Raw genomic sequence first — 14303 nt, 5'->3', positions numbered from 1 at the left:
GATGGCCGGAAGTACTCAGGCTCCAGCTTTCTGGGGGCCTTCGCCGTCGGCTGGATAGAGAGAGCGAGTGTTAGGCCTCGTGAGGAGCACGCCCAAAGTGCCATCGGCCAAGAAGACGTCGGCGACAGTGGTGGTGATTGAATTCCATCTTCCATAAAGGTGCACGTCTTTCTATCTTGTTGTCGGCGACCCTTCCCCTCATTCTCCTCCCCTAAGATGGCTCGGACGTTGAAGGTGAGATTGGGTGGAGAGCGAAGGGGAGGTCGCTACGTACTGGAGATGCCTAGACGTGCGGGGAGCGGCAGATGCGCTGCCCAACACAGTGGCTTTATTGCTGGCTGCTCGACCAATAAGTTCAATCTGGATCTCTGGTATCCCCATTTTTTTTCATCCTTTTTTGGCGTTTTCTACTTTTATATGTGAGATGTATTCTGACGTAGACCTGGCCATATCAACCTGGCTGGTTTGAAGGCTTATTTTTATTTCACTGGCCGGTTTTTATTATTTCCTTCGTCGTCGTACGTTGGTCGTGTTTTTATTACGTGGTTTTTTCATTGCATTTCTTGACGCGCCGAGCTAGGACGAAACTTTTATTTTTTACCTTGTTTCTTACGCCATGGTTTGTTCTTCGTTTTTTTTTTTTTTTTTGTCAGCAACATCGACTTTTTGATTTTCCGTGGTGGTTTCCTCTCTGACTGAGGTGTTTTTTGTTGAAATAGTTGCTCACAATTGTACGCGGTTGTTTTGTTAGGATTTCTATTTCGTGATTCTGTATAGCTGGCGGCGACTTTTAAGCTCCGGGTTTGAGGGATTTTGGGCTGCTTTGGTGGCTGGCCGTTGCTGCCCGCGAGGTAGCCGGGCGGCTGAGTGAAGGGCTCTCTTCTCAAGAAAGGATTGTGGCAGACCGCCTTCTGACCGGAAAGAGGAAATACGAGTAGAGCTAAAAGCCTTTGATGTGCCATCTTGACTTTTCTTCCTTCTTTTGCTTTCTGCGATTGAGAACCTTTTTGTGTTCAAGTTTTGCAAGTCCGACATCCCGAGGCACAATTTGACGGTCTTTCTTCTTGTGTGTGTGTGTGTGTGTGTGTGTGTGTGTGTGTGTGTGTGTGCGCGTGTGCGTGTGCGTGTGTGCGTGTGTGCGTGCGTGTGCGTGCGCGTGCGTGCGTGTGCGTGTGCGTGTGCGTGCGTGTGCGTGCGTGTGCGTGCGTGTGCGTGTGCGTGTGTGCGTGTGCGTGTGTGTGTGTGTGTGTGTGTGTGTGTGTGTGCGTGTGCGTGTGTGTGTGTGTGTGTGTGTGTGTGTGTGAATCAAAAAACGAAGACGGCAGTAAATTTGGACACCACGATTGGATTTCGAGGAAGCCTAGACAGGTTTTTGCATTTCCCTTTCAACTTGAATTTCATATCGTCGTTTACTCCGTAGCGGTCTCATTGTAATGACGAATTTCCTAATAAAATTACTATCCACAAATTTGACGCTGACTTTTCATTATCTGGGGAGCATAATACCATCGGGGATATAAAATCAAGGTCTCCTAAAGCTCTAAACTCGTCATACACAACGTTGGGGCCGAAGTTCACGAAGCGCAGCGATTCGACTATCACGACGATGACTTGGCGCTTTTGTCGCCGGCGTCCAATCGGCGCGCTCCGTGAACTTTCGGCTCCAACTTTGGGTTTCACGAGTTTAGGGCCCCTAGTGTCACTGACAACCTAAGAAATGTAGGGCATGGCTTTTCAAGGTGAGGCTTCGTGATTCGTATCTCGGCGTCCGTATCAGTAAGTGCCGCATTTCCATTGGTTGCGGAGCGACGATAAGCTGCTTGGAACTCGCCGTACCCTGCCTTTCTTAATGGACCGTTTCACATGGTGGACCGTATTGCGATTTTTGTCCGCGGTTTGTGTACCACGTGGCCGTGACGTCACCGATTGCTGTGATCCGCGCCTCGTCCGCTGACGCGCGCAGTGAGATGGCCGAGCGCCTTTTCACTCCGCGGGTTATTGGCGGGTGTTTGACTTAAACAGCGTTTAGTCTGGCAACGGCACAATGTTTTGTTTGGTGACCTAGAGGACTTAAAAGGTAAAAAAACATGGACGAAGAAGAGACACATACAACACGGACTGGCGCTAACTTTCATCTGATTTATTCGAGGCAAACCACCCAACACACATGCGTGAACACTCATTCCCTTCTCACCAACCCCATGTGACAAAAGCGATCCCTAAGCACAAACAACAGATGACAATGATTTAGGCATGCGTATCAGTTCAACGGGACTACACAAAACCATATAGAAAAGAAACTGCGAGACAACTGCGTCAGCACGCCTTCGATTTTACTAAATGACAAGGAACTTTATTTTCTAGATAGTTTTGTGTAGTCAGGTTGAACTGATACTAATGTTAAAATCATTGTCATTTGTTGTTTGTGTTTAGGGGTTACTTGTATCACATCGGGCTGGAAAGAAAGGAAAGAGTGTTCACGGACGTCTGCTGGGTGGTTTGCCTTGATTAAAACAGTTGAAAGTTAGCGCCAGTCCGTGTTGTATGTGTCTCTGCATCGTCCTTGCTTTTTGCTCTTCTAGGTCCTCTAGATCACAAGGAACAAACTATCCCAATCCAAAATCTTAATTTAGTTTTTTTTTCGGGCGATTAAAACAAAGACGGCCCATTGTTGTTGTTTTGTGCGCTCGCTGGTTTATTTTGTCGCGCGATTCTTGCTTCTACGCGTGAAAGAAGCTGCAGGAACTTTGCCAGGCTGTCGCGACGCAGGATCCGATACTCTTCCGGGTCCGTGCCAAGAAGCTTCTGTTTAAACTCGTCTAGCACGCCACGATCTTTGTTTTACACGTCCAATCCAGATTTCACCCGGTAAGCCTTATCTTGTGGCTGTGGTGTACCGAAGTGTCGCGCGCGAGCGCGGAGTGCGTGAAGGCATCTCAAACTCCCCTCCGCGAGCTCAGAGGCCAGAATTTGGTCGCTTCTCCGCCGAAACCTTCTCGAGAAGGATCACGCCTGCGTCACTTAGTCACTAGATCCTGGGGAAGGAGCGACATCGCCTTCCCAACCTGCTAGCCGAACACAAACGGATACTAACATACAGACGACCTCGCAAGGCGATTGGCTAATCTGTCTACGTTGCCGTTGAAATCGCCATCTCGTTCCATTCAAATCTTCGAAGCTTCCAAAGAGTCGCTCTAAACCAGTCGCGCCAACATCACTATAGAGCATAATCGTACTGAAAGCTTTCCTCGCCAATATAAGCGTCTTTGGCACTGTGTGTGCAATGAACTTATCAATCATGCCCATCTCCACGTATCTCTTAGAGTCATATTGTTCTTCTTGCGTATTTCAAGACAGTAAACGTATTTTTCAGTGCCTCCAAGCGCCGACACAGCATGTGGCGATGGTACAAAAATGTACGCTTGGCTCGTCGTTGTGTGGACAGCAAAATCTCGGTATATAAAAAACGTCTCCATAAAGCTACCCGGCACGAGCGAATTTAGATCGGCTCAACGAGAACGGAGGGGCCAAGGGGAAATTGCTCATTTCACGGACCAAAATGGCGACCATACGGGGAGCTTGGTGCTGCTTTCCCAGGAACCATCCTAAGCCTATCACAGTGTTCTGTCTCGCTTCGGACGTAACAGTGGCGCACGATTCATTATCGCGAAACATCGATTTCTATTTTGCACAATGGTGCACGGTGCGATGTTGGAGTTTGTTCTCGCGTCACTGGGGGGTCGCGAACATGTTCGGTCCGCGCTCGCTGTAGTCTGCTCGTCGTAGTCTCCTTCGCGCGGATGCGCTTGGGGAGACGGACGAACCGCGGACGTGTCGTCACGTGACCAATCCGTCCGCGGATCAGTCCGTCGTGTGAATCGGCCTTAACCTATCGGTTACTTCTATACCATCATTTGTCCCGGGACAAATCTCATTTCTTATAAGTTATTGCTACGCCAATCAATGAAACCCTTTTGCTGTTCGATGTATTAATTTAACTTCCACGAGATGCAATTTTGTACTTATCTATCCTCGTATTCAACCTAAGAACCTAAGTAAATAAATGTCCGGCTCCTCGCAAAACGTTAATAAGTTCCCCTTTTCTGCGTTGAAGTAAGATAAGTGTAGGAGCATCTTAGATTAGCTTTATCTAATATTATGAAGACGTACACGTTTCAAAAGCCAAAATCATCGTTTTTTTCTCTTCAGAACAACAAAATTTCATAAGAACCACTTCGCGCTGCAAATGAATAATGCCTAAAAGTTTCTGTTTCCTCGATGTGCCAACGAGTATAGTGTATGGCACGCGAGCCCTTAGCGCTCACCCGTGTCGTTTTTTGGCGTGGTTTCGACTCTGAAAGCTACGCAGGCGTTGACGGCGCTTTCTAGGCGGAGACTCACGGTTTAACTCAGGGAAAAGCTTCGGAGCTCGCTTCTCGGGATGGAAAACGGGAAGCGAGAGCGAACACGGGAGAACGTGTCAATGCCTCCCTGGAAGCGTTTTTTTTTTTTTTTTTTCGTGACTTTTTGTATTTTTTCCGATCGAGTGTCGGTCATTAAACTCGCATTGTCGCCTGGCGGAGCGAGCATTGATGGCACTCACGGTAATCGGGAGCGTCTCCAAATTGAGGTTATGGGGACACGGGGAGTGGGGAAGGGAGCCGTGCGGGAATCACACAGCTGCGTGGTGCAGTAGCAGTCTCGACCGCTCCTTTCCAATTTCGGCATCTCGTCGGATGGCGTTGGGTGATTAAACGACATTGTGTCGTCCTTGATCTCTTGCTTCGCTATCACGCGTTTACGAAAACATAAATGAAATAGTGAAATTCGTACGTGACGCGTACTCTGTACTCGTGTACGATTGCTCCGATTCCACGTTCGGATATTTTTTTTATTTTTGGTGCGCCTTATTTACGAAAAAATATAGGTTATAAAAAAGCAAAAAAAAAACAAAAAAAACTCGTCGTTTTTGTGTTTATATTGGCATCACCATAAGTCACAATGTAATTGACGTCATTGTGATGCGTGACGCTCTATGACCATTACGTGAGACCAAAACCTTCGCGGTAACATATCTGTAGTGTTGAATTTCCGGTGTCACCCGAGGAAGGCTAAGGCGGGGGCGGAAGGTGGGCACGACTCGTGCGTCAGTGGTATCCAGTGTTGGCGGCAACGCGTTTCAAGAAACGGCGTTATAGGTAACGAGTGATTATTTTTTAACATTATGATGTACTCGTTACATTTTCAAGACAGTGACTTGTAACTATGTTACAGCGTTTTTGGTTCTTTTTTTATACGGCGTACTTTTTTCGGTTTCTGCTTTAAACGCATATTTTCAAATTTTATCGGTGAATATATATACAGCTAAACACGCTCTCGTGTTTGTTTTTTGTTTGTTAGCGAATATGTATTTTGGGGTTACCATTGCTGCTAATAGAAAACGACGTGAAATGACTTGAATAAAAATGACACGTTTATTCGTTAAACGGGAACTGAAATTAAGAAACACGCTCAAACATGTACAAGCGCGCGAGATATTGGTCCACGCAGCAACCGTACATTTCACTTCCAATCGAGTCACGATTACTTAATTTGATTATAACACACACACACACATGTATTTGCTCATGTTTTCTTCGTTAATACGGGTCCTCTCTGTCCTGTTTATTACACTAAGTTTAGAGAACGCCCTCTCAACGTCCGCTCTTAAAACAGGCAAACAGGAGGGGGTGTTAGAAAAGGTGATGGGTAGTTTTGCGGGTGGCCTCTGCAGTACATACACAATGTACACAAAATAGGTAAACAAAAAAAAGCCATAACCCGCTTTTTTCCTTTTATTTATTTATTTAGTCATGTGGCACTTTTGAGGTGCCCCCCGATAGCCCGTGGGCCTACAGAAGGGTGCTCCAGTGCATATATGCAAGATCTAAAAAAAAAAAAACACAAAATACAAAATGCAAAAAACAAAAACATTCCTTGAAAACAAAAAGAATGACGTATTTACATACGTAATATCAACTAAATGTGATCTCGGACAGTGAGAAACATACAGCTAAGAAACCAAGGTTGTCCGCATGCTTGTGTGGTTTGATAAATAGAAATGAAGGAAAAATGCGATTCATATATACCGTGAGCAGGGCTCGCACGCTAAAACTTCAAAGAAATATCCACCTCTGGCGTGTTCACTTTATTTGATCTCTTCAAAGCGTACTGAATACGCACCCGGCGGTTGAAGAAACTCACCTTTTCCGGTTAAAAACGAAGGTGGCAAAATAAATACTGCAAACTTCTATAGTTTATTTTTTGTTGTTGTTTTGTTTTTTTAGTTCAAGCCGAAAACGCTGAACACTTCTTCTAACGTACTTACCTTACTTATTGGGAGTAACGGGTAACATAGTCACGTTATTGGTTACTTATTTTTCCCAAGACTTCCAAAAAATTACACTACAGCTTTTTGCGTGTTTCTAGGCGTCAAGTCACGTGACTTCTCTTGTTTTTCGCGTTTTTCTTTGCAGTGATTTAGGGGGAAGCGCAAAAAAGCTAAGGTAATTATGCTAAGTTTGCGCATGGACATAATGTTTCTTGAAATATGGCATTACGGAAACCTGCACCGTCGAAACAGTGAAACGTTTTTTCTTTTTTTTTTAAATTCATAAATAAAAAGTAACACAAAAGTAACGAGCGGTACTTTTTATCGGCAACGGTAGCACGTTCCAAATTTTTTGAGGCAATGTAGGTATACTTTAACGCGTTCCTTTTGTTACAAGTAACGAGTATCATATTTCGTTACTTTTTTTTTCAGTAACGCCTACAACACTGGTCAATCAGAGTGAACACGACCCCAAGCCGAACGCTGCTGACGTTCCAGTCGTGTCCAAATTGTCGCCCCCGTGGTTGCCTCCTTATGCTGAAGCAGAAACTTCAGCACTCTGGGTTTGTAATCTCGGAGGCGTTGGCAAAGCCCGTGATCATGTAAACTTACGTCACGTGACCAGGTGACACGATGACGTCACTATGTCGCGTGAAAGTTTGTGACGTCACGTGGCTTGACATCGCAATGTCACGTCGTGATGTCGTGCGACGTCACCATGCCGTATGACCATGTGGCGTAACGTGAGGTCACGTCCACTTACCTCGTAACGTCACAGAATCACCTAACGTCAGGACGTCACGTGACGACTATAACGCCGATGACGTCACGTATACAGCGTCTGCTAAATTCCCCGTAACGCTTCCCTTTCACCGAGGCTCACCTCCTTTTTTTTCCCCACCGATCGAGGCTACATTCCACGTACGGACGCAAGGGCACTAAGAACTGGTCCTGTAATGAAATTCTACGCAATTATTAACTGGCCGTTTTAACAATACGAAATCTTGGAGTTCACTATTCATTTTAAAGTTTATCGTGTGAAAGGTCGGTAATTATATTTTGCATTCAGTCGACCTTGATTATGCTTACCGCAAATTACCCTCATTTCTGCGAAGGATACTGACGGAAATACCATATTTGCTCTTGTTATTTCAGAATTTACCATTCACTCGGTAGGGAAGCGAAACGCCGGCACCGGTGTGAGTCCGTGCTCAAAGAAACACATTCAGCTGGTTGTCACGAAATTACAACAAAAAAGTGAACGTTATTAATTTATTCTCGACTCTGCGTGCCATCCGTAATTTGTTTACGTCATGGGGACAGTAAACGTGATGTGACGTCACGTCACATGGTCATATATCAACGGGGCGACAGATGACAGCGAGACGTCCCATTGTAACGTAATAGAAATAAAAGTTAAAAAAAGTGTCTTAGTATTTATCTGTTTCAAGAAATACAACGAAATAAAACTGTTCGGTAAATGTTACCAATGCGCGGAATATACCACAAGATAGATAATTTTATTTAGAAAGCTACGATAGTGGCTTTATGCCCAGTTTCTAGCGGTTGCGTTGTGTTTAGCACTCCGAGTATGAGTCAAGATTGCGTCTAATCGCAGAAGAATCACAACCAACGAAGTATATATATATATACGCAGTAAAGCTGCATTCACACTGGCACTCGAACCGCCTTTTCGAAGTGATCACAAATGTGGTAAGTTTAAGAATATGTTCAGTGCGACACGCATTTGATGACGAAAACAAAGTGAACCAGCTTTGCAGTGGCAATTTGGGCACCAGCATGAACGCTGGCCTAGAGTTGATGTTTTAAAATAATAATTGCTTATCTTAAGCCCAATTGCGGGACCACATGAGGGTTCGATACTTAACAAATCGAATTTAAAAAAAAAAATGTTTGTAAGGAAATAATAAAAAGAAAACTTGGAACATTACTCGCTACGCTATTATAAGCGCGACACAAGCAACAAATCCGAGAAAGTTGGGGTCAAGAGAAGAGCGAAAGTCGGCAGATAAGTAGGCGGTATTGGATGAACGACGAGACGCATCGAAGCCGAGCGGAAAGCGTACTGGGGGCCACCAACCTCGATCAAAACAGGAAGCGATCTTTTTTTGGTCTTCGACACGTTGCCCTCGCTTTTGTTTTTGCGCGTATACTTCACTCCATATATCTTTTAGATATTGGCAAAATCGTTTTTAGTGATTTCTTGTTTTATTCTTTAAGCACTTGCGTGTATGGGCGCGTGAGTCTGGGCGTAGGCGTGTGTGTGTGTTTTGGTTTGGGTGTCAGTCTCATGGCGTTTTTGTTTCTTCTCGGGCCCCTTCGGGAAAACCGAGAAAGATGGAGCCACTGCGGCGTGAAGACAGCTGGCAGCGCTCGCTTGGCGGGTCGCCTGACGGACGGGGTCACGTGCCTTCTGCCTTCCCTCCTTCTTTCTTTTGCTTTCTCCTTCAATTCGCCGCTTGTCAACGCCGTCAAAATTGTTTTCAGACCTTTAGCTGCTCGGGCTTTGCAAGTAGTGCGGAAATTCGGGAAAAGTTTTGTCGTATCGGTTGCCTCCTGTCTGCGTTATATGTTGTATTTTTTGGCTCCTGTTTTTGTTTTATTTACGTGTTCTCAAACATATTTTGAACGAGATGAAAAGGTTTGACAAGCTTTACAACGTGGTAAAGCTTTATTGCGGAAACAAATTTATTTACTTATCTCGTTTGTTTTATATGCTCTTTCATATACGTATGGGAAAGTAGTTTGGATTGTCGCTTTGAATTAAGTTTTTCCGAGTCCAGACACCAGAGGCGCTTTCAGCTACATCTGTACTACTTCAAGTAACAACAAATTATTTTTTTAAAAAACATTACCCTGTCGCCAACGCTCAGTCACGTGACAGTGTACAGCGTGTACATTTATAACTTTTTGATTTAGAGCAGGTAATTTTGTTTTGTGTTTGTTTAGACAACGGAAAGCTAGTCAGTTCCAAGTGGCGTCTGGTGTCTCCGCTATATAAAAGAAACTTAGCTAGTTTACGAATTTAAAAGTAGCGCTAAAGACGAGGACAAGTAGAAGACACAGACACGGACAGGCGCTGACTCGCAACTGATATTTAGTGAAGAATAAAAGGAAGATAAAGCAGAAGTATAAGGACATATACGAAATGAAAAAGAAGACTAACCAAAACGAAAGAAAGCAACAATTATTTTTGACTTCAAAATGAAGAAATAAGAAAAAATTCGTTAAAAATTAAAAAAATTTAAAAAATTAAAAATTTTGTTTACACTAAACATTTAAATGAAAACCTACTCTAATTAAATGAAAGAAAGAAAAAGAAAGAGGAAGAAGAGGACTCTGAAAATTAATCTAGTTAAACGAAGTTCTCACACAAAACGTTGTAAGTAGTGCAATTCCTTCGCCGATAAGGCTACCGACGGTGCACTGATGCATGTATCCCCTTTAGCTGCTATGACTTGCGCCTCATAAATTTCTCTTGTTCGTTGATCACTGAACTTTTTTAGAATTTTTGTTTTATTCTTTTTATTTTATTATTTAGAATTCAGCCGGAGAGAGCTTCACCAACCAAATCCAGCGACTGCAAAGTTCGGGATACCCCGAGTCCATCTTGACGGATGTGGCAGAAAATATATTAATGCATGAAAAAATACAAGACCGAAGCAAAGAGAAGAGGAGCCGACCAGCCATAGTGCCGTACATCCATTCCATATCACATAACTTGAAAAAGGTAGCCAACAGGTTTGATGTCAGGGTGGTGCTTTCTGCGCCTGACAAGTTGAAAAGGCTGTGCCCGAAAATCAATTCCCAACACGAAAAACAGGACAAATGCGATGTCAAGCATGTTAACAAGTTTGTGAACTGCCCTGGAGGCGTAGTATACGAGATTTTATTCTCGTGTGGGAAGGTGTACGTGGGTCAAGCTGGCCGGTGTGTGAACATGAGATTGCGAGAGGATGCACTGTCTCTTAAGTCTTCACCGGCGGGACATCTTGCTCTACACGTACGAGATTGCAAGTGTACTCCTCTATTCCATCGAACAAAAATTGTAAAAAAGTTCAGTGATCAACGAACAAGAAAAATTTATGAGGCGCAAGTCATAGCAGCTAAAGGGGATACATGCATCAGTGCACCGTCGGTAGCCTTATCGGCGAAGGAATTGCACTACTTACAACGTTTTGTGTGAGAACTTCGTTTAACTAGATTAATTTTCAGAGTCCTCTTCTTCCTCTTTCTTTTTCTTTCTTTCATTTAATTAGAGTAGGTTTTCATTTTAATGTTTTGTGTAAAAAATTTTTTTTCTTTTTTTATTTTTTTTAATTTTTACCGAATTTTTTCTTATTTCTTCATTTTGAAGTCAAAAATAATTGTTGCTTTCTTTCGTTTTGGTTAGTCTTCTTTTTCATTTCGTATATGTCCTTGCACTTCTGCTTTATCTTCCTTTTATTCTTCACTAAATATCAGTTGCGAGTCAGCGCCTGTCCGTGTCTGTGTCTTCTACTTGTCCTCGTCTTTAGCGCTACTTTTAAATTCGTAATGTATAACCAACTAGCCCGTCACATGATCCTTGTAAACTTAGCTAGTGCTGTACCACGGCTGACCTACGGTCTTCAACGTGCATGACACTGTTGCGGGACCGCACGCCGGTATGATGATCATCCAGATCAAAACGGGCAGGGGTGGGCATTGAGTCCAAGATCCCTGTGTTCTGCAGCACGAGCTTTCGCTCCACGTACTCCCAGCTTCTGTGCGCTAGCCCACTCGGTTACCGATCCCCGTCAGAGCATGTATTATGTTTATATCAATACATATCGCCATCCACCAAAAAGAGGCAAAAAATGGCAACCCCTGAGGGGCATTTTAGGATCAGCCCGCTCATACGTACTTTCATACCAAAAAAACGCAGCGGCACGTGGCTCCTTGGTGAAACAGAAATCGTTAAGGTTACCGTTATTCGTCTATATTAATGCGTTTCGCTCTAATTTACATCACCAATAGTTATTGAGATGTTAAAGCGAGCCTAGCAATGGTCCCCCAGAGTCTCAAACTGGGTCTATGTTTTGAAATATTTCAACCCCGAACGTCAAATTGCCCATGTATATTCTCTAATTAATGTGGCCCCGCACGAACGCACCTTTTGCTGTCATGTATGACGAGGATGGTTCTCGCCTGTTCTAGGAACATTTCGTTCTTATGTATAGAAGAGGTCCTCTCGTTAGACGTTCTACGAAGACGGACGTTATAATCTGATTTGCGTCCCCTTGCTCGTTCCTAATTGCAAAAGGAAACTTCCTTGGTGCTCTTCCTTCTGGTCTCGTTTGCTTAATTAGAAAAATAACGTAAAGCGACATACTTCTGTTTGAGAAAGGACCAAAAACATAAGCCACGCTCAAAATAATGTGTTGCTTATTTTAATATCGATTTCGTGAATCTTTGGAAAAAATTAAAACGTAAATAGGTTGTCCAGGGAGAAAAGTCGTGGAAACCTTTAAAACAATCCTCGCCCAATTGAATGTTGATGTGTTTCTTTTTCTTTTCTCTTTCTTTACCGTCGACGCAGTTGAGTTCTTCAGTGCGTAATTTGGTTAAATATGTCAGCCGCTTTGAAGCAGCAACATTCTCAAAGGACGAAGTATAATTCGTCAGTTCTTTCTCGCCGGTGACGTGCATCGTTTTTCACAGACATGCCAATTGTGTGGAACACATGCACACAATCAATAAGATCAGTAGGCGCTGTTACATTCTTGCTGTTGCGTAAGGCTGTTTGCGAAAAATACTGAGGGCTCGTTAAGCCCGCATATAATTTATTAACACCTCAATCAGGTAAAACCCAAGTAAAACTAGAAGTCTATTGCTCGGAGGAAACTAATATAAGAGCATGGCCTGTACCCAAATGGGGTCATACTCATCAACCTGTTTTGAGGGAAGCGAAGGGTGGGAATATCAAAGAAAGAAGGAGGAAGACAGAATGTGGGTGAGATGTGTATTTTTTCCAAAAATAAAACACTTCTAGATAATCTCAATGATAAACGGCGAACGGGATGTAACTAAATACAACATGCTGCCCATTTCAATGAAAGTCATGACGAAAGGTGTGTGACAGGTTGTTTTTTATCACAATGAAGACTGCATTCCAACCTTCTCGTCGCCGCTTGAACGCCCGCCTAAAGCTTAAGGGCATTGCATTAACGGCTGTTGTTTTGACTACCGGGGGCACGTAAAGGATAATTTCACATCTCCCCCCCCCCCCTTCCCAATAAAACTGTGACAAGTGCACTGCAACGCTAATCTTCAGAAAGCTTGAAACATGTATCGCGATGTTGGTCAAGAGGAGGGTGACGTCGACTTTTAGAGTTAAAGTTAGACAAAATATATAAAAACTCTAGGTGTGTAAATGCATCAGATAAACGTTTTAATGCTCAAGTGTCTACCACTAAAATATATATAAATCCCTCGCGTGACATCGTTGACGACTCTTCCATCCCGTCTCTTTCCCTAGCGTTCTCCCTGCTATTCTCATTTTCCTTGAGGGCAGTCACTAATACAGAATATATATTTGTTTCTGTACTCATAACTGACACATTCTCACCTTTCGGCGAAAACCATAAAAATATTAGCATACTTCTTGCTAAGCCTCACATCGGCGTTCAGTGAAAACGGGGATAGGACAACACATTGGCACGGAGGTTCGATCTTCGTATGTAGAGGGTGTAACCGTAAGGACTAACACAATGGGCGCGTGTTGTATAATTCGAATTCCAAACGTACACACCTGAAATTTCGCGCGCGAACGTAGTTTTGCAAGAAGTTTTATATCTATCGTTTTAGAGCTCGAATTAGAGGTAGCGGAATATTAAGGATAAAACAAAATAAACCAAAATCGGAAGACGCGTATTTCCTATTTTCTATACCAGCCTGTTTGTTGTCTGCACACCGGTTTACGAGCTTGTTGGGGTTGAATTGCTAAATGCAAAAACGCTAAAAGACTAATAGCAGATGCTGTCGGTTAGTAAAATAATCGCAATAATTAATAGTTTAAAAAATATATGAAAATTTACCACCTGGAAGCAAGCTCACAAACCAGTGTGCAAACGACGAACATTCGGTATAGAGCATAGAAAATTCACAGCCGCCGTTTTTGCTTTATTTTTAATATTTTACCACCATTGACTTGAGTTTTGAAGAATCAGACATAACACGTTTTGCGAAACTACACTCGCGTGCCAAATTTCAGGTATGTGCGTTGGGAATTGAAAGTTTGCAAGGCGAGCCAAATCGTAGCCTCCTCTATACTCACAAAGCTTAGCAGTTCGGCAACGGAGCCATAAAGTGCCCGGTTGCAGATTTGGAGCGCGATGATCTGGTAGCACAGAGCATTTCTCGGGGAGCCTGGTATTCAGCGCACAGCTTTTGCAGCGGCGAGGTCTCGAAACATGTTTTTTTAAACCCGACAAGAAAAGAAGCGGTAGTGCGAAGAACCCGAGGAGCACGAAAGGACATTCCATCGCTCGGGACAAGTGTGTTTCGGCGTCTCGCCGCAGCGGGGCGCCCGTTACATACCTCTCCTTCCATTCGTTGTCTTCCGCTCTTCCTTTTCACATTCGGCGGCCGCGTCTCGTGGCGATCTGCCTGGTTTTGTCGGTATAGAGGAGGCTTTGGCCAAATGCGTTTGTCCTTACGACCACACCCCCTTTGTACCATTGGGTTCAAATGAAATGCAAACAGTGATGGAACTTCGAGCCCACTACTGGCGGAGCTTCCAAGCTTGAGTTGTGCTTGGCGAGGTTCGAATACATCGGAGTAGGACACAGCTCTCCCGAAGCACCCTACTCCGATGTGTTAAGACCGGTTCAGACACTTGCGTTTGAGTGCGCTTGACTGCATTGCGTCGAGAACCGAACGCGACTCACCG

General features: G+C 43.9%; 1 pseudogene; it reads left to right on the top strand.

Annotated features, from left to right (window-relative positions):
• The first annotated feature begins 216 nt into the window (after positions 1-216).
• Positions 217-14303, top strand: part of LOC121836639 — a 137071-nt pseudogene continuing 122984 nt past the window's right edge.

The sequence above is a fragment of the Ixodes scapularis genome, unplaced genomic scaffold, assembly GCF_016920785.2.
Source record: "Ixodes scapularis isolate PalLabHiFi unplaced genomic scaffold, ASM1692078v2 PGA_scaffold2__306_contigs__length_199485367, whole genome shotgun sequence".
Classification (NCBI taxonomy): Eukaryota; Metazoa; Arthropoda; class Arachnida; order Ixodida; family Ixodidae; genus Ixodes; species Ixodes scapularis.
Note: the sequence above shows the minus strand (reverse complement) of the source record. Positions and strands in the feature narration are given on the sequence as shown.